The 19,148-nt window shown below is 42.3% G+C and overlaps 1 long non-coding RNA gene across 1 annotated transcript in view; it reads right to left on the reverse strand.

The window, feature by feature from the left end:
• The window catches only part of LOC140608844 (uncharacterized), a 177,923-nt gene that overhangs the window by 9,672 nt on the left and 149,103 nt on the right, over positions 1 to 19,148 (reverse strand). The window contains exon 3 of the long non-coding RNA XR_012010843.1: positions 6,776 to 6,906. This is a non-coding gene — a long non-coding RNA (uncharacterized lncRNA). The remainder of the gene's footprint in view (positions 1 to 6,775; positions 6,907 to 19,148) is intronic.

Raw genomic sequence — 19,148 nt, forward strand, 5'->3', positions numbered from 1 at the left:
ACTGGACCCGATCTCTTTTTGATACTTTAAGTAGTCACTGTGAAAGGACAGGCTCTTTGACTGCTGAAAACAAAACAAAATAAAACACAAAGAGGCAAAAAACTAGATTGCAGACTGCATCCCACAAATCTACCCCCCAGAGGAGTTAGGCTTCGCATGTTGTTCAAGAAGGAATGATGAGTTTTCATCCCCAGGGATTTTTTTTTTCTTGAAACAATCAAAAAAGAAAGAGTCGCATTCAAGAAGCACACTGAAGTGTGCACTAGTGTGCAAATTAGTGTGTGTAGGTTAAGGAAGGCAGGTGGATTTAAGTACATGACAGAGAGTAAAAATATCTCTTTGCAAGAAGCTTTAACATGTATGTCGGAGAACAGCACACAAACAAGACTGAGCCCTCCCATCTCAGAAACGCAGCTTGCAACTCTGTGTCTCCTCTCCGTGATAAATATGGGCAATATTCATGTCATCTTCTAAGCCCCCAAAAATACAGCCGACTCTGTTCAACAGAGCTGGTCAGACTGCGGCAGGTAAATCATCTCCGGATCAGAACTCCATATACACATAATCTTCAGGGCATTTGCAAAGTCCGGGGGCACTGAGCGACAGATCTGGAATATTGATATTACCCGTAGCTTGTCTTACTTGAGTTTGTGCATATGGTTTTTTTCCTCACCAGTTAAGTAATAAGGAGGTATTTTCTGACATGGACCTCCTTATAAATTGGCTTTTTGTTCCCCTTTTCAGGGTCCCGGCAAGAGAACCAAGAAGCCATTTTAATTAAGAGTAGAATTCAATTTTTGGAAAAATGACCTGCCTTCCCAAATATTTAACATTGAATGTCATTCCAGAGGTTATTTCCCGAGGGCCCGGCACAGGTTTTTGAACCAAGTACCCACTCAAGTAACATTGATTAAGTGAAAGAATGAACAGATGTTCTTGAGAAGCGCATACCTGCCACCGCAGGGCAGGAGGCAGAGGCCTGGGCCACTATGTTAAGGGTGGCTTCCTGCAGTACCTTCTGAAGATTATAGATAAGGGCTGTGTAGGAAAAGGAGCTCCTGTTTAAAAAGCATGCAGGGCGGTGGATTTAACAGGGCTTCTCAAACTCTTGTGCTTGTGTCTCCTCTGAAAGATTTTTGAAACTTGTGTACCTTTGTCACACTGTTAGGTTGGCATCTGAATGGTTTTGTCCCAAATTGGAACAGTTACAGGGGACATAACTTCTGGCATGTTTTAAGTATTGACATTAAAAAACAAAACTGTTACATTATCCTTTAAAAAAAAAAGTCTTTATTTATTTATTTAGAGAGAGGAAGCGTGTGGAGGGGAGGGGCAGAGGGAGAGAGAGAGTCCCAAGCAGACTCCCGCTGAGCTCAGAGCCCGACATGAGACTTGATCCTGGGACCCTGAGATTATGATCTGAGTTGAAATAAGAGTCAGATGCTTAACTGACTGTACCACTCAGGCGTAATTATTCTTTTAAATGTATCCACAAAATCTAAGAACCAGAGCAGATGATACCCAGCTCACTATTTTTTTAAAAAAATATGGAAAGAAATTCCTGAAATTTTTTATTTCTTTATTTTCCTCAGTTTTCATTGTTCATTTATTTTCTACTCACCCTCCATGATTTCATCCTAATAGAATGTATTTTTATGCTTAAAAGTCTTGTTATCGAACACTGTTTTACTTTCTTGTAACAAAAATATGTATGTGATTTGAAGTGGATATTTTTATTCATTCTGTCTATAATGCTATATTTAAAAAAAGATTCTACCACTGCTGTTTAACAAATAACAGTCTATTCTTATAAACTTTCCTTTAAATTATTAAATACAAAAAGTAAAAGTTACTGAATATTCATCTCTTAATGAGACGGAAGAGGTTTTTGGTTTAATCAGAAGTCAAATAAGGTCCATATGTGGCAATAGGATAAAAACAATGTTTTATTTTAGACAATGATATTTCATTTGTGTGCCTTTCTTAAGGTTTTATTTTTTTTTCTGAAGGTTTTAAATTTCCGTCTGTATCTGCCTTTCTATCCAAGCTACAAAGGCGGGTAAGCACACATCTTAATATCAGAAAGATGGAAGATAATAATGTCAAGTACGATTCAAACCAATGATCCCTGGCAACGGAAAATGGAGGCAACCCATTGAGGGTAAGGCTGTGAAGCACACAGATCATATGTGGAAGGTTTGGTCATCCCATGGATGAAGAAACTATCCAGTTGAGCTTCTGGCAGAGAGTAGGGGGACCATGGGCAGGGTGATGGAAGAAAGCAGCTGTGATTGCCAAGCAGGGCTTCCTGACCAACTACAGAAGCAGGGATGGAGATAGGAACACTAGTCTATTTCCAGCTGTAGATTTCCCCAAGTCTGAGAAGTAATGAAGTAGAAGGAGACCTTTTGTATACAGTGAATGGTGGCATTGCCATCCCAAATCCATAGAAAGGTCATACTGTGGGATGGGGTGACATGTAAAACATATCTGGGGTGGGCATGGGCTCATCTACTAGAATCTCCTTAACAGCTTGACATGTCTGTTGTCCTAAATGCACACATCTCCCAAGACAAGCATTCATTCTCTCAGATTATATAACTGAACACTTTAAACAGAACAAAAACATTTCCTGGACCATAACTTGATAGATACTCTGTGGGTTCTATAAACCATATTGCTTGGTTCTTTCCTTCATATCCCTTCCACCACACATACTTCCTCTTCTTTGGGCCCTTTCAAGAGAAAAATTTAAAGAGTTCTATTTTAATAAGGCTTTTTTGTGTTCTTAGCTGAGAGTCTTTGATCTCCTGCTAGTTCTTCCTTATAAGAATTCCAAAAACCATCCCCAAATTGCACAAGAGATCATAGAACCTACAGAGAATATCAGTGTATGGATATACAAACTACACACATTTTTCAACTATTTGGATAAAATATTCTGTAGCAAGAGAAGATAAAGAAGGAAACGTGGAAAGGGAGATGGGGGTCTACAAGGAGCGAGAGAGATAAAAGGAGACAGGGAATTGGTGGTTCAATGCAGTAGATGATCATTATTCCTTCAACACATCTCTTCCACAGGCATTTGAAAAGATTTTAATGTCTGACTTCATGAGAAGGGCTGAGTCTCCTGGAGCTCTAGTGTTTCTAGCAGCCGGGTTTAGTCAAGGGCAGACATTCAGGAGGGGCCCCAAGGGGTCTAATTTGAAATGCTCAAAAAAATTTTTTTTGAAATGCTCAAGACTAGCTCTCCAGTGCTGCTTGGAGCTCTTCACCACACTTGGCCACATTGCCTGAAATTCCACAATAGGAAATTACCCTTTGGAGCAATAAGTGCCGTGTGTGATAATGCCAAAGCCCTAAGAAAAATAATGCAGTGAAGTCTCAGAGCTATGCATACCTTCCCTCCAGCTAGGAGGTGAGACCCAGGGCCAGAAGAGTAGAAAAGTGGAGGGTAATTTGGGCTACAAGACACTTGTCATGAGACGACAGCAGGATGGGCCCATCATGAGAGCCTGGGTGGAGGCAGGGCTCTGAAGAGGAGGTTGCCAGAGACAGAGAGGACCCTTCTGTACTTCTAACAGGGTTGAGCCCCACTAGCTGCGAGCAGATACTCTGGACTGGAGAGTTTAGGGCATGGATCATCTTCTCGGTGAGGTGACACAGATGTTGCTTAGCTTTTGGATTAATTCAATAAGGTAAATAAACCAAGAAACTAATAAAATATTAAAAAATGAACAAATTGAAATATAGTATCTCAAGACTTTCCCAATATAACAAACACTGCAATTTCACAGAAGAAAGAACATTTCTTTCCCTTTCCTCTTGCCCTTGATAATTTTAAAAGAACAAGAGCCTAAAATCTTGAGTAAGTGACGTTGCTTCCCAAGAAAGGGCATTCACAAATTTATAAGCACACACACACACACACTATACACACACATTATATTCTTGCCCTTATTTTTGTGGGTCCATGAAAGCTTCGTTATGAAGTGACATTTAGAAACAACTGGCTTAGAGAACATAGTTATCACTTATAGTTTCTAAATACATCCTCATAACATGATGTATAAGTGTGTCAGAATCCTACAAATGAAATATGTTGTATAATAGAACTTAAGGACTATCCCTTAAGTTCCTTATAAGAGTTTCCTTAGTAAAATCACTATTGCCTCTTACTAATGCTGCAATGTGTGTTAATATAAGTCATAAAAAGTGGTTTGCTATTCAGTAATAAACTCAAAATACCCATGATATCTGGCTCCTGATACTCAACTAGTGTGGCTATCTGATGGAGCCCTTGTTCCAATATTGTAGGAAAGTCAGGTTAAGGTGAAGCTGAGTCAGGTGCCCTTAGCCTGAGAACCATCTGACCCCGGGTGGAGTAGCTGGCCCTTTCTTTGGGTCCTTCCTCCTGCATCCTGGGGATCCCTGGGCCACTGGGGAGTCAGTTGCTCTGTCATCCATCACCAGAGCCCTAAGAGGTGATTATGACATCAGAAAATGGGCTAGGACAGTGCTCAGCCGAGACGTCAGAAAGCCCAAGTTGGTGTAATGAAGAGTATTCTGTTGAGTGTGCAGAAGATCCAGCCCCTTGCAATGTGTCCGGTCCTCCATGGCCCACGAAGCCACCCTGCAGCCCACAGGGGCAATGTGACTGCACTCCTCATTTCCTGCTGCCACAAAATGACCTTCCCCTGGGATCTGAAATGCAGATCGCTGGGGGGTGTGTCTGAGGGGTTGACGTGTGTGCTTAAGCAGTACAAAGGAGTACGCAATGAGTCTGTAACAGGGAAAGCTATCCCCTAGAGGCTGTGTGGGCTCCCCATGTCTTGGTGAGGAAATGTTCCAGGCCAAGGCCCATTCCTCCGTGGCCGAGCAGGGGTTGAAAGACAGCATGCACAAGACTGCCTTTCCCAACACTGGGCTACTTTCTCATCAGAAATGAAGCTGAGAAAGTCAGAAGGGGAAGGATCCTAGCAGGCCTTATGTTGCAAAGTGAGGGGTTTGGGCAGCCTTCTATAATCAACAGGGCAGCTCAGAGAGGCCTTAGGACCGAGGAGCACTGTGGTTAGATGAGGGACTCTTGAGCTAGGCTCCCTGGCTTTGAGTCCTAGCTCTGCTGCTTAGTACTGTGTGATCTTGAACAAACTACTTAACCTCTCAGTGTCCTCCTCTATGAAATGAGAAGGATAGCAACAAGTCCTAGTGTCTGAGTCTTAATGGGGATTAAATGAGACAAGTGCCTAGAGGAGTGCCTGTTCCATTATAACGATGTTACTGGAAGGAATTTAAGGACCGAATCACATGATATACCATGGTTCCCTGCTTGGTGAGCCTCTCCCCATTTCTCCTCCTCAACTGCTTCCTCTACAAAATGAAGAGATTAAATGAGATGCTCTCAGGCCTCCCGGCTCTGATATTCTCTGGGTGTAGTTGTAACACAGGGACAGGTTTGCATCTGAGCTTCGAAATGGGCCTCAATCCCTCACTCTGCCCATTTGAAGGCAGAAGACCGACAGCCTAAATGGAACCAAAGGTCTCTAAGCAAAAGAGCTCACCTGACAGTCAAGTGTAATCCAAAGAATTCTCGTGAGAAGCCATCTTCTGATTCTCGGAGGGGCGGGGGGAACTGAAGCTGTCTGATAGCTTGTGAATTTACACAAACCAGGTCTCCTCCTGCCCCTCCTTTTGAGCATCTCAAACCAAATGAATTCCCAATGTCAGCAGAATTTTAAATTTTACATATGTTGTGCAAAAGCACATCACTGGAACATGGAGGAAAGACATAAATAATGCAAACTGAGCATCCCTCTTAGCCACAGCCTGATGAAGTGGGTGTGGGGGCCCCAATTAGCTAGCAGAGCCCCGATGATCCGACGATGGCCTCATCAGCAGGGCATTTGTGGGGCATAAATACAGCACTTGCTCCAGGAGAAAGACCAGGAAACACTGGGCAGGCTGTGAAACAAGGTAGGGAGAGAGAAGGAGAGACCCCGGGAGTGGGACCGAGAGGTGTGCACGGGGACAGGCCAACGCTGGTGTGAAGCAAGGACAGAACGTGGGAGTAGCCACCCTTTGAATCCTCGCCATGGCATTTCGGTCAAGCTGTTGATTCTGCTTGAGCTGAAATTACAAAGGACTGTGAATTATCCATGGAAAATTGTCTGGGCCGGTCCCTTAGCAGATGGGAACACCGTGGTGGCAAATGAAATTAGCAGGCTGCCTCGCGAAACGAGCTTGTGTGCCTTTCCTCCTTGGTGCTTTCAGAGTCTGCATGGGGTATAAACACCAGGACCATCGTGGGGAAGTTTTTGGTTTGGGTTTTTTTCCATTGTGAACAAAACCACCATAAAAAAAACCACACACACACAAAAACTCCTCAGAGACATGAAACAAAAAACTTCTCCCTTCTCTAGATTTAAGAGACAAATCTTCCTTTCCAGGATGTTGCCAACTGGTTTTAATTCTTGGAGGCTTGGGTTGGAGTAAGTGTGAGACGAGGCTGGTGGATTTCTCCTTCCCTCCCAGCCCACGCTGCGCACCATGAACTACATCATCACCTCTAGAGGGTTCGGCACTAGGCACAGATGGAACAGAAAGGAGAGAAAATCAGCCTTCCCGGGAGGGAGGCCTGCTCCCTTCCTCCACAAACTAGTGGTTTCTGTTGAAATAGCAGCTCACCACCATTCCTTGGGGGGGTCCAACTGAGCCATAGAGCTCAGGGAGCTCCAAGCAGCCAGCACAGCAAAAACCCAGACAGAACAGCACTCACCAAACAGAGGGAGGAAGGCAGATGGGGAGCTCTCGGAAATCACCCTCCCTTGATTAGCAGGCTTCTCGGGAGTCGGCGAGGATTTCCATAAAGTCTGGGCTTTTTGGAAATCAGTTCACTAGGCTGGTGCCCTAGGGGGAGACATAACCCAGCAGTCAGATACTCAAAATCATAATAATCATTAAAACCACGATAATAATAATGATAATAAGACTAGTTCCAATCCTCACTACAAGTGTAATAAAAGCTAGTACTCATTTAATGCTTACTATGTGCTCACCACTGTGTTAAGCACTTGACATGCATTTTCTCACTTAATCCTTAAATAAGACATTGAGGATGATACTATTATTAGTGTCATTTTTAGAGGTGATGAAATGGTGGTACAGGGAAAAGAAATGTCTTGCAAAGGTCACGGTGGTGGATTGATCGCCAGGGTGATCACCATCCTTCACTTTTCCCACGCTCCACGCTCAGCACACATTCTGCAATGTGGCTTTGCAGCTTTTGACTGGTTTCATGGCTTGCCTTTGGGCATCAGAACAAGGCTTTGCTGATAGTGTCCCAGTGCTGAGCCTGGATCTCCAACATTTCCACTCTTTCTCTTGGAACTCAGGTGAGCAGCCCAGCGAACCAGCCCAGACAAGCCTGCGAGAGGATGAGGGGCCACGTGGAACAGAGGTGAGCCATCCCAGCTGAGACTGATCTACACCAGCCAGCTGCCTGAAGATGCTTGAAAGAATCCAGATGAGCCCAGATAAGCCTGGTCCAGATTAGCAGAACCACCAAGCTGATCCACTGACCAGTGAGAAGTAATAAATGATTATTGTTTTAAGCCACCAGGTTTGGGGGCGGTTGCTACATAGTAATTAACAACTGAAACAATGGCCTAAGTAATACTAGCATCCCAAACCAGGTTTCTTTACTCCAAAACCCTTTGCCTTTTAACTGATTTCTGTGACATACTCCCGTGTTCCCTACCTCACTGACCAACATCATCTTCTCCAATTCCACCTTTCTCTTTCCAGTAGGTTCTAGTAGCAAATATTTCTGATTGCTGGCAAAGGACTTGGGGATCTTGGTTGAAAAGGCCAGCAACGGTGGCTGCATCGCTTCGTGGGCCATTGAACAGGAGTGATCACGTGACCCATTTCTGACGATGAGACAGAAGGATGGGCCAATTGAAGGCCTGTGGGAAAGATACCCTTTCTTCTAAAGGCAGAAACACCAGAACATACCACCTTTTCCTGATGTGGTTTGCTGCCCACCATCTTGCAACCATGAAAAGGGCCCACTGAGGCTGAAGCCAACTGAAGACAGCAGAACCAGACCCCAAGGTCACTGTGACGACTCAGACACTGAGATAGAACCATGCCTGGGATCCATAGTGAATTTTTCCTTTTGTTTGAGCCAGTTTGATTTTCTTTCTTTCTTTCTTTCTTTCTTTCTTTCTTTCTTTCTTTCTTTCTTTCTTTCTTTCTTTCCTTCCTTCCTTCCTTCCTTCTTCCTTCCTTCCTTCCTTCCTTCCTTCTTTCTTTCTTTCTTTCTTTCTTTCTTTCTTTCTTTCTTTCTTTCTTTCTTTCTTTCTTTCTTTCTTTCTTTTCTTTCTTCTTTTTACTATTATCCAGAAGCATCCTAATGGATAGACTTCCAATCATCAGATCAAAGGATCCAGCCATCTGGTTGTTGAGTTCTGTGTTCCTACAAAAACCAAAATAAAAGTTCAGAGGACCCTGAAGCTGATTCCCAGGAGGCCGACCTCCGTTCGTGGGAGCCCTGTATTTCTGACTCATATCTGCTCCTTTGGGCGGACTCAGCAATAAGTGGCTGCCTGGGAACTCAAAACAGGATGACTGCAGGGTGGGGGTAAAGCGCAGAGACGTGGGGAAAGTTCTGGGGAGCGTGACTGAAGTGTGGCCAGAGATCAAAGGCCCACGCATGTTCTCCCCGGGAGCATTCTCCCTTCGGTTGGTTCAACTTTTCTTCCCCACCCCTCGACTCGCAGGAAGCACATGGTATGTGCCTTTGTTCAGAGATGACCCTCAAAATATTCAACAACTGATATGCTCAGATGCAGACAAATCAAAACATAGGGCCCCTGTGGGACTGGGGCAGGGGAAGTTTGGGGATCATGGGGAAGTTGGGGTTGCTGAGCGGGAAGGAGGTCCTTAAGGAGGAGTCGGGGAAAAGGTAGAAGACAGATACTGCAGGGCAGGTGGATGGGCAGTCAGGACAGCACGTGTTGATCCGTTGGGACTCACTTGCTGAAACTTTAACAACTTGCTCAGCCAGGCTGAGCCATACCAGACTGTTCTAGTCTAATAGGCCAGAGGCACTGTGATGCTCATTTGCATCCCTAGCACACAGGCCATCCCAACTCAGTTGGGTGAATTGAACAGAATCAACAATATCAACTCCCAAGACCCATTCTCTTCATCTAGTCCAGATTCTGAATAAAGAGGAATTTGACTGGTCACAGCCATTTTCCTCTGAAACAATTCTTCCTTTGGTGCAGCCTTATGGAGAGTAAAGGTGACCTCTGATGGTCAGACCTCCTTCGCCCTGGATAGCTCAAGATTCAACTCTCACTGAGGAGAGCAGATGGCAGAGGGAGCTGGGGGGAGAGGGCAGCCCACTGTGTCTTGTAAGCCTTGGAGCACGCTGTGCCTCCATCATCATTAGTGATTCAGCAGTTCTCATTTGACTGAGAAAGATCAAAACCCTGCTCCAGACAATCTTGCCCTGGGAATTCCTCGAATAAGCCAGGAGTCCCAGGACGTGGACACTGTCTGGTTCTTGGAAGCACCGCTGGGTCCTATCCATCTGTCTTTTCCCCAACACCAGTCATGTCAGGGGCTCTGGGGCCAGCTGCTGGGAGCCCGAGCGAGGGAATGAATGAATGAGGGCACCCTCCTTTGCAAAGTTTTGAAATACAGACATGAAATGAACTTTGGAGTCATAGTAATTTGGATGCACATCCAGGTTTTGTCGCTTAATGGCTACTCTCTTCAGGCAAACTCCTTAGCTTAGGGAAATTTCCATTTTTCCTGTATAGATAGACATAATAAAACCAACGTCAAGGGCTCAGGACTCGTGTAGAGTGCCTAGGACAACATCCAACAGTGCTTGATAAACTAGCTACTTCCCTTCTGTCTTCATTTTCTCCTTTTTCTTCATTTCATCTTTGTCTTAATATTATTTTTACTATTATGCTTAAACTCACTAAGCGATACTCTCTGCATGTATTAGAACTGCCTAGTTTGAGGGCTTTTTTTTTTCACCTAAATAATATCCAGATAAATCAGCATAAGTGTTCTCAATGAACAGTGTTTGTTGCTCATTTACAGCATTTCACTCTCATCCACTAAGGGGGGAGAGCTGTTGGAAGCCAGCTCCAGAAAGCATGCAATGTGCACATACAATGGGTACCTAGGTCCTCTGACCTTCTCCCTCATAATTTTCACTGGGCACTCACCATGTCCAGGGCACAGTGCAAAGCTCCTTTTTATTCTTATCTCCTTCCTAATCTCCACCTCAACCAAGGAGGTGGCTATCAAAGTTATCTTCAATCTATAGATGAGGAAACAGAGGCTCAGAGAGGTTAATGAGGAGATCAAGTGGTTGATAGCAGCAGGGCCAGCATCTCAAACATGGCAGTTGCCCCCTTCCGGCCATTCCTTCCTCCTCTGAGGTGTAACATACTTTTGGTTTTTGAGCCATCAGCTCCACCCCTAACTCCAATGAGTGACTCTGATTGGTTTAAGCCAACTTTTGCAGTCCTATCATTTTTGCACAGTGATTGGCTCAGGTAAACCGGGCCATAGCTAATGGGCTCAGGGCATGTCCCCTAGCCAATCACATTGAAGCGACTGACTTTTTCCTTCTCTGGTTGTGAGAACAGGTCTCCCTTTTCTCCTGCTGGCCCCCAGCGAGGAAGCCTGATCGCAACCTGCAGCCAATTTTGCAGCCTTGAGGGGAATTAGGGAATCAGTCTGAGAATGAAGCTGAAACACTAGGATAGAAGAGCCGCTGATGTCCTTGAGCCCCAGGAACAATCAACTGGGAAGCCTGCTCTGTCTCTGGACCAATATGAGCCACTAAAGTTCTTTTGCTCTTACACCAGTTTGACTTGGTTTTTCTGTTACTTGCAGTCAAAAGCATTCTAAATGATACGGCAAGAATCAAACCCAGGTCTGACCCATGACCGGTGTATACTCTGTGTGTTAAATTCCTTTCTGCATCTTGAAACTCACATCTTTATCAGCAGCCTGGTAATCTCACTGTGTCTCAGCCAGTCTGCAGGATTTCTGGGGTAGTTAGCTTTCCTGCCCCAGGGCCAAGGCCCTGGGAGGTAGCTGGTGCGGTAAGGTCACTCTTTCAAATGAGTGACTGGAAGCCACTCAAACAAAGCTGATGGCTATTTCTAGATACAAGGTAATGAAAACCTCTTCTTGGGGTGACTCCAAGAAGGGTTGTAGAGAAGGGCAGACTCCAGTGAGGACTACGAAAGCAAATAGCCAGCTGCAGTGCCTGCTTCTCAGGCCCTGATGTATTGAACATGGAAAAATGCAAACTTCATCTAACTGCAATCTAATTTGTACAAGGGCTTAGAAAGAACATCGAATTTATCAGATCTTGAAGTGCAAAATATTAAAAAATAAATCATCGCTAGTAACATCGTAGAGCTATCAGGAGATCTATTTGAAAAGACAGTTAGCAAAGTCAATTTGAGACACATTCATCAAGTTTTGAAATCATGGAGGCCCCATTACATGGGTTTCCTCCTAGCCAGCCCAAGAGGATCCTAGAATTTAAGGCCAAGAACAGCTGAATCCTGACAAAAATCAGATCGTTGGAAATATTAATAAAAATGTTTGAAGAGGTAAAAGAAAATGTCAGCCCAAGTAGTTGAGATAAAGCAATGATTTTTTGCTTTTCCCTTTTCTTTAGGGTGGACCCATGATGGGGATTGCTCTTGGTCTCCACCTGCAGACTTAGTCATGCCCAAGCTTCTAAGCCCAGGCATGAAGTCAATTTCCCAGACCTGGTATCAGGGGACTCTGTGACAATAAAGAATTGCCTGTGCTGGGTCTCAAGTCCTCTAGGCTGCCTGCAATTGAAGGACCCATTCCATCTCACCTGGAAGCATCCATCCTTCCTGCTTACATGGTTTGAGCCTTGTAGAGGGTTGGACATCCTAAATTCTGACTGGTTAGTTTCTTTTTCCAGGTCTTCAGCCTCAAAAAAGCTTGATCTGCTTGGCTGCTGGGTTGACCCCCTCCACTGATGTGTGGTGTCACACCCAGGGCCCATCTGTACAGCCTTGTTTGTTTCCTTTGGGCCTCCACAGACAGAGGGCACCAGGCCTCCTCCCACCTGCCCTACACTATGTGAGAAGGAATGACCCGGACTTATTTATGTGTTAACCACTTTTTAAAAAATGAGTCAGTATGGCATGATGGTTTAGAGAGTGGGGCTTCTCAAACCACGTATGGTGAGCAGCCTGTGTTTTTATTTTCAGTCTATTGCAGAATAAAATGTGGGCTCCGTGTGCATATCTCGCATGTAGCTTGTACACATGTGACTCACAATGTAAATTTGACAGCCCTGAGCTCCTCTATACCCTATTCAATGAGATATGCCCACTGATCATGCACTTGGATGTCACTGCAATGTCAAATTATGAAAGATTCCCACTGCTTCCTTTCAGTTTCTGTACTCATGTTGTCATAGACTGGCAATGAATAGTTCACGCTCACCTCTGCAGTTGGCATTTTGAGTAACATTTATTTACAACAATGCTTCTCAAAATGTGGTCCCTGGACCAGCAGCACCAGCATCACCTGGGAAGTTGCTACAAATGCAAATTCTCAAGCTCCCTCCCACACCTCAGGAATCAGAAATTCTGGAGATGGAGCCCACAAATCTGGACTTTTACCAGCCCTTGGGGTGGTTGTGAGGATGCCACACAGTTGGACAGGGGAAAGAGCTAACAATAGCAGCTGGGTTAGGAGATTTCCTCCATTAGAGCCTTATGTATCATTCCAAGAAAATGGGTAGGTTCGTTTCAATGACTACTGAGCTCAGTTTTTTTTTAAAGATTTATTTATTTATTTATTTATTTATTTATTTATTTATTTATTTATGATAGACAGACAGAGAGAGAGAGAGAGAGAGGCACAGAGACACAGGAGGAGGGAGAAGCAGGCTCTATGCTGGGAGACCGACGTGGGACTCGATCGCGGGACTCCAGGATCGAGCCCTGGGCCAAAGGCAGGTGCCAAACCACTGAGCCACCCAGAGATCCCCCTGAGCTCAGTTTTTTTAAGCTTTGAAATGTATTTGCCCTAAAGTCAATGAGTAGTGCCTTCACAGAAATATATTCTCATCTTAACCAAACACACAATTTAGATTTCCATCATTAATCCTTAATAGATGCAAGAGTGAGTGAGCTTTTCAATTTTACAGCTTCTCCTCACCCCATTCCTATCTTTTGCACCAGTTTCCAGCAACTATCCAATAGCACATGCACATAAATGCTCAGAAGGAAGGATGACAAGACTCCCCAAGAGCCAGGATCATGGAGCCCCGGTCCGTGTGTCCACTGTACCTGGTTCATTGTTGATGCTCAGTGGATCTTAAGGGAATGAATGAGTAGATGAATGGACAAATGAAAAAATGAAATTTGATGAGCTAGAACTTTATGAAAGGATGTTCTTATTAGTTGACTTTCTGACCAATTGGCAAATCTTTCACTTTCTCGCAAAAGTGAGTTTTGTTTTTCTTCTAGATTGAGTGAATTTTTGTTCATTGCAACCCAAAGGTTACCTGACTAAAAGACAGCTCTGTTCAAGTGCAATGCATTCAAATTACATCTCTTCTAAAGGATGTGTTGCCCAAATGTCTATAAATAGTAGTATAAAATAGAGAATTTCATTTGGGGGATTTTATTACTGAGAATGAATTTTACTGCAAGCCACATTCAGAGAAAACCAGATAAAAGGATTATAACCCATGAAACATGGCAAACACATGCTATTATTTTGGGTGAAATGTCATTATTTTCACTATTAATACTTAAATTAAGTACACCCATATTTGGCATTGCCATGAGCGTAATTGCTAAAATGGTTCTAATGAGAAGCTCAGAGTTGTTCAGATAGGATTTATCAAACAGAAATAGGAAAATTAAACAAGGAAATCATATAATGCAACAAACAAAGGAGATAAAAGTGAAAAACACCCAACAATTAGTTTGTATACACAGGCCCAAGCAGCCGGAATGATGGGTTCACAAAAATTGACTGATTCTTTGCTGAAACTTTGTTGGCACAATGCTAAGACAACTCATCAGTTTGAACTGTTCAGTCCTAAATTGACTGAATTGACCAGTCATTTGGGATGCCTTGAGAATCTGTCTCTAGCATGTCTGTTTTGAATACAATTCCAGTCCTGCTTTAGGAATATCTTCAGACACACACCAGCTCTACTTAATGGAAAATAAATGCTCTGTGGCCACATAAATGCAAGAAGACCTATCAGTCCCAACAAGAAAGCTTCAGTATCCGGAACATTTTTGTGATCCAGGTCATTTCATACTGGAGAAATTGATGACCTTTTCTAAAAACAAAACTTTAAAGGGTGACCTGACTTCAAAACTTAACTCTCCTTCTTTAGCCTTAAGGTTGCCCTCTGTGAAATGGGAATAAGTACAATCTGCCTCAGAGGCTTTGTATTTTTTTATGTTTTGCAGATCACATAAGCAACGTCCATGAAACACTTATTGTCATGCCTGGCATTTAATTAATGTTCGCTATTATTAATAGTTACTCCTCATCACGTATGAAGCACAGAGTTCTCTTTGGTTCGCTCCACAGTAGCTCCTTGGTATTAGCTATTTGAGTTTACAACCAAAGTCAGAGATCAGATGACTACAGGCACAGTCTTCACTCCAGTGCTGAGTTTACATCGCTGTTAATGAGCTGGTTGTGAAGGAAATGATGCTTTTCCCACCCAAAAACATATCATCTCTGGAAATACTCCAGTCAATGGCCATGAAGCCATAAAGCAATAGTAATAAAAGTAGTATCAGGCTCTGAAAAGAGCGACAAACTAAAGAGAATTCCAAACTCATGCCTGCCAAGTTTTCCCTTATTTGGAAGTAGCCCATATGAAATTCTAGAACTCTCTACAGGTCACTCACAGTCTGTCCATTAGCTTTCCTGTTTGCTGTCTTCCTGTCTACTTATATCAACTCTTCTTAATATTTAAGAACTTTTCAGGAAATTCAGTTTTAGAAAGACAGCAAAGGAGCTTTGAATTGGCAAAAGCTTCACATTTCAGAGGTGATACTAATCTAAAGAAACACACTATTATCTTAGTAATTTCCAATTGTTCCTGGAAGCATTTTACTGCAGAGACCACTGCCAGCTATTAAGTAGAGGAGACTCGTTTTGGTTGCCAGAATTAGCTGAAATTAAGATCCTTTGACATCTTCTTACAGAAAAAAGTCAGTTTCAGTACAAACAATTCAGAATTTAATAGATTGTGACAGGTTATAAAATTCTATGCATTTGAAAGAAAAGCTTTGCTGGTGGAATAATGTGTTTCTAATTTACACATAATAGGCCCATGAAGCTATGACTAGAAGGACATTAAAGTAATGAGGAAATTCCAGTTATAGACACTTTCTGTAGAGATCTTAAAGATTATGATTAGGGCAGTCATTTTCCTGAGTACCGCATATAGCTAAAGCCAAAGTGAAGGTGACCAGGACAAAGAAAGGAGCCTAGAAGGGCAATAAACCTCAGTTTCAAGGGTAGGGAGAGCACGTGGGGGATAGCTGGTCAACCTAGAGGTGGAGGATATTGTTAAACTTAATAAATGCTGAATCTACTGAAGACCTACAAAGGGCCTGGTGCTGGGCACTTGCCCATCCGTGAATGAGGAGGAATCACCCGTGACATGAGCCATAAAAAAGGCCAAGTGATTTTTCATGGATAAAACTCTTTGAAATAAAAAGAGAATTCTACTTTCCTTAGACTCTTTGTCCCCGCAGTCATCCAGTCGAGCCAGGCTTAGCCATCCTCTTGATGATTAACATGATGTCAAATGGATCCCTTAAATGCTTTCCTTATTTAAAAAGTTTCAATGCTCCTATATTATTTAAAATGAATACTAAATGGCAAAGAAAATTTGGAGTGTGTCTTTTGCTAGGATTTTGGGTAACTGTTCTCATGCCATAAATTGACTTAGAGATGGGGGAAGTAACTCATGCAAAACAGCAGAGAGCATGCTCGTAATGAAAGGCACATGCTTTACTTTAATGCCAGTGAGTATTTTCATGCCCTTTGTTGAGATCAGTTTCTCAGGTATAAGTTGATGTAAGCTAGGAACTTGCTTCGGACAAGAAAATTATTGGAATCTTACTGCTTCTACTATTGTTTTTATTTTGGGTGCTGCATCTAGCATATTGTAAGTAGTCAGTGAATACTGACCACCCAGGTGTTAGGACATCTGGCAATTTTGCTCTTTCTTAAAAATTTTCCCCAGTAAGAGTTTCATGGCTCTCTTCTATTACCTCTCTACCTTTCGAAAATATATTTGTGGGCATCCTCTATATGCTGGGCACGTTGCACCAGAGAATGAGATCCCTATGTTCATAGAACTTCTACTCTGGGAGGAGAGACAGAGAAGTGGAAGGTAGTCGAAGCAGAGGATAAGATAACTGTTCTTTGTACATCATTTTACTCATGTGTCACACTTCAGCTCCAGTGATCTTTGGCCCAATGGGGTCTTGTCCTTCGGAGGGACCCTTTTAAACTTTGGTCTTAACTGAGTATGAAAGAGGAAGTTTGCAAAGAAAGTTGGTCGATGTCACATATCACCTAGAACCCTGTCATTGGGCCAGTCTGAGAAGAGAATGGTTTTATAGTTTAAGGGACACCGTATAACCACAGACGAACAGAAAAAGTCCAAATGACACAAAAAAATGCTTATGCCAGCAGCTTTTTCCCCCACAGCCCATCTCTTTCAGACCCGTGCAAGAGACGTAACACTGTGTTACAAGATACTATTTCCTTCCTCATCCTCCACAAGGAGGAGTGGTTTTGTGACACTAAATAGCTAGGCAGTCAGGTCAATTCAGCTACAGAAAACAAACCCAACAATTTTGTTAGCATCAAATAGAAAGATAATATTTTTAACCTTGCAGCTGGTTTGTTATCTTGGGGTGTTCTGGAATCAGTTTGTCTATAACTCCAATTTCCTTCAAGAAAGAATGTGATAGGATTTTTTTCTCATTCCTCTGTGGTCATTGTGTTTCAACTATTAAAAAAATTTACAGAAATAAGATCAAGGGCCATGAGGCCCCATTTATTTAGAAAGTACCATGCTTTTTCATTATACTCAGAAGTGTTTACTAGAATAGCATGCAAATTACTTCATTACAGGAAGACTAAAATCTGGGTTTTTGCTGTTCTCAGCATCCTGAGGACTTGAAAACTTCAACTCCACTCAAAGTGAAACAGTATTCCTCTGAAAGAACTTTGGACATAAAATTGCATTGTTGGGTAATGAGTGGTTGGAGTTATTTCAATGATTTTAACATGAAGAAACAATATTGGTTTGTGGTTGGAAGAAAGATAGGCTATTGTCACTGCTTGGGCTTCTAGAAAACTAAACTTCTGATAGACTAAATTTTGGCCTCCAGACTGGTCTCTGATTTATTTCAGAGTCCATGCACCAGATAATTATATTCACCTCTTTGCAGAACCTCTCGTGGAATTTTAGATTTGGAAAAAATCTTAAAAACTATTTAGTCTCAATTCACCACTCCCAAATCTTATATTTATGTCTTTCAGAAGACTAAATGTAGTTACAAATAAATCGCCATTTGTGATACATGAAAAATGCCTAGCACAGATATATGCAATGAGATTCATCTGTAAAATTCATACAACAAAAAGATGCATGCAAAACAAATTGCAAGTGGCCAACTGCATATCAGCAACCCATGGTGAAAAAAGGTATACACCAAAACTGGCTGACTCTATTCATGGCTCCACCATGACAATTACAAATGACCACACCTTCTTTTTAAAAGAAGTTCCCAGGCAAGCATATTGATGTTACTTGCTGCCATTTTTCTATAATTTGTATTGTTCCTTTTCTTTTTTTTTAAGATTTTATTTATTTAATTATTTATGAGGGACACACAGAGAGAGGCAGAGACATAGGCAGAGGGAGAAGCAGGCTCCCTGTGGGGAGCTCAACCACTGAGCCACTCAGGTACCCTATAATTTGTATTTCTTAAAGGCATCTATACAATTCATGCAATTTCTGAAAACTATACTTTGGAGTTATTATTTGAAAGTACTTGTTTTTCACATATACTTTGAGCATATGCACATTTGCTTAATATTTAACACATAGACATTAACTACTAGATTCTTAGAAGCAATCAAAATGAAATGTATCAAATGGCTTCTGTCTGGTAAGGAATACAAGAAGTCTGAAGATAATTTTTTAAAGGTTTTATTTATTTATTCATTTTGCCAATAGTTTCCAAGAGCTGTACAAATGTACATATCTTTTGACTCTGCAATTCTATTTCTAGGAATTTATCCTAACGCTGCAGATTATAATAGCAAAAATGAGAAGTAATCCAAATGCCCAATATTAGGTGTTAAGGAAATTAACACCAGCTTGTTCTAACAAACAATATTAAATCTGAGGGGCTTAACACAGTCAAGTTTACTTTTCACTCATGATACAGTTGGAGGTGGTTGTTTGGTAGCTTTTCATGTAGTGATTTAGGGATCTTGGCTCCTTCCACCTTGTAGTTCTACTATCTTTCAGAACCTCAAAGTCCTCATCTAGACCCCTGCATTCACCCTATAGATGAATGAAGAGAGAAAGAGCAAAGAGGCATGCCTGGATTTGTTATGGGCTGGACATGGCTTACATCGTCCTGACCACATTTTATTGACCAGACGTAGTCACGTGGCACAATGAACTGCAAGGGATGCTGAGAAACATAACCTTCCACTGTGCTCAAGAAGAGGAAACAGGATTGGTGAGCATCTAGCCGATCTCTGGCACATTCACAGATTGACTTAATGGAGTATGTTATATCCATAAACAGGATACTTATGCAGCCATTAAAAATGAAGCTGTTGAAGAAGATTTAATGAAGTAGAAGAGATTTACAGTATGGCAAATGGAAAAGGCAGGCAACAAAACATTTCGGTTATAATCCTGGCTTTGTCAAAAAATATATTTTACCAAAAAAAATATATTTATAAATAAAAATCCTAGCTCATTTACATTAGTGGGGTTTTTTTACATTAGTGTTTCTTCCAGAGTGGTGGGA

This window comes from Canis lupus, chromosome 18, assembly GCF_048164855.1.
Source record: "Canis lupus baileyi chromosome 18, mCanLup2.hap1, whole genome shotgun sequence".
Taxonomy (NCBI): domain Eukaryota; kingdom Metazoa; phylum Chordata; class Mammalia; order Carnivora; family Canidae; genus Canis; species Canis lupus.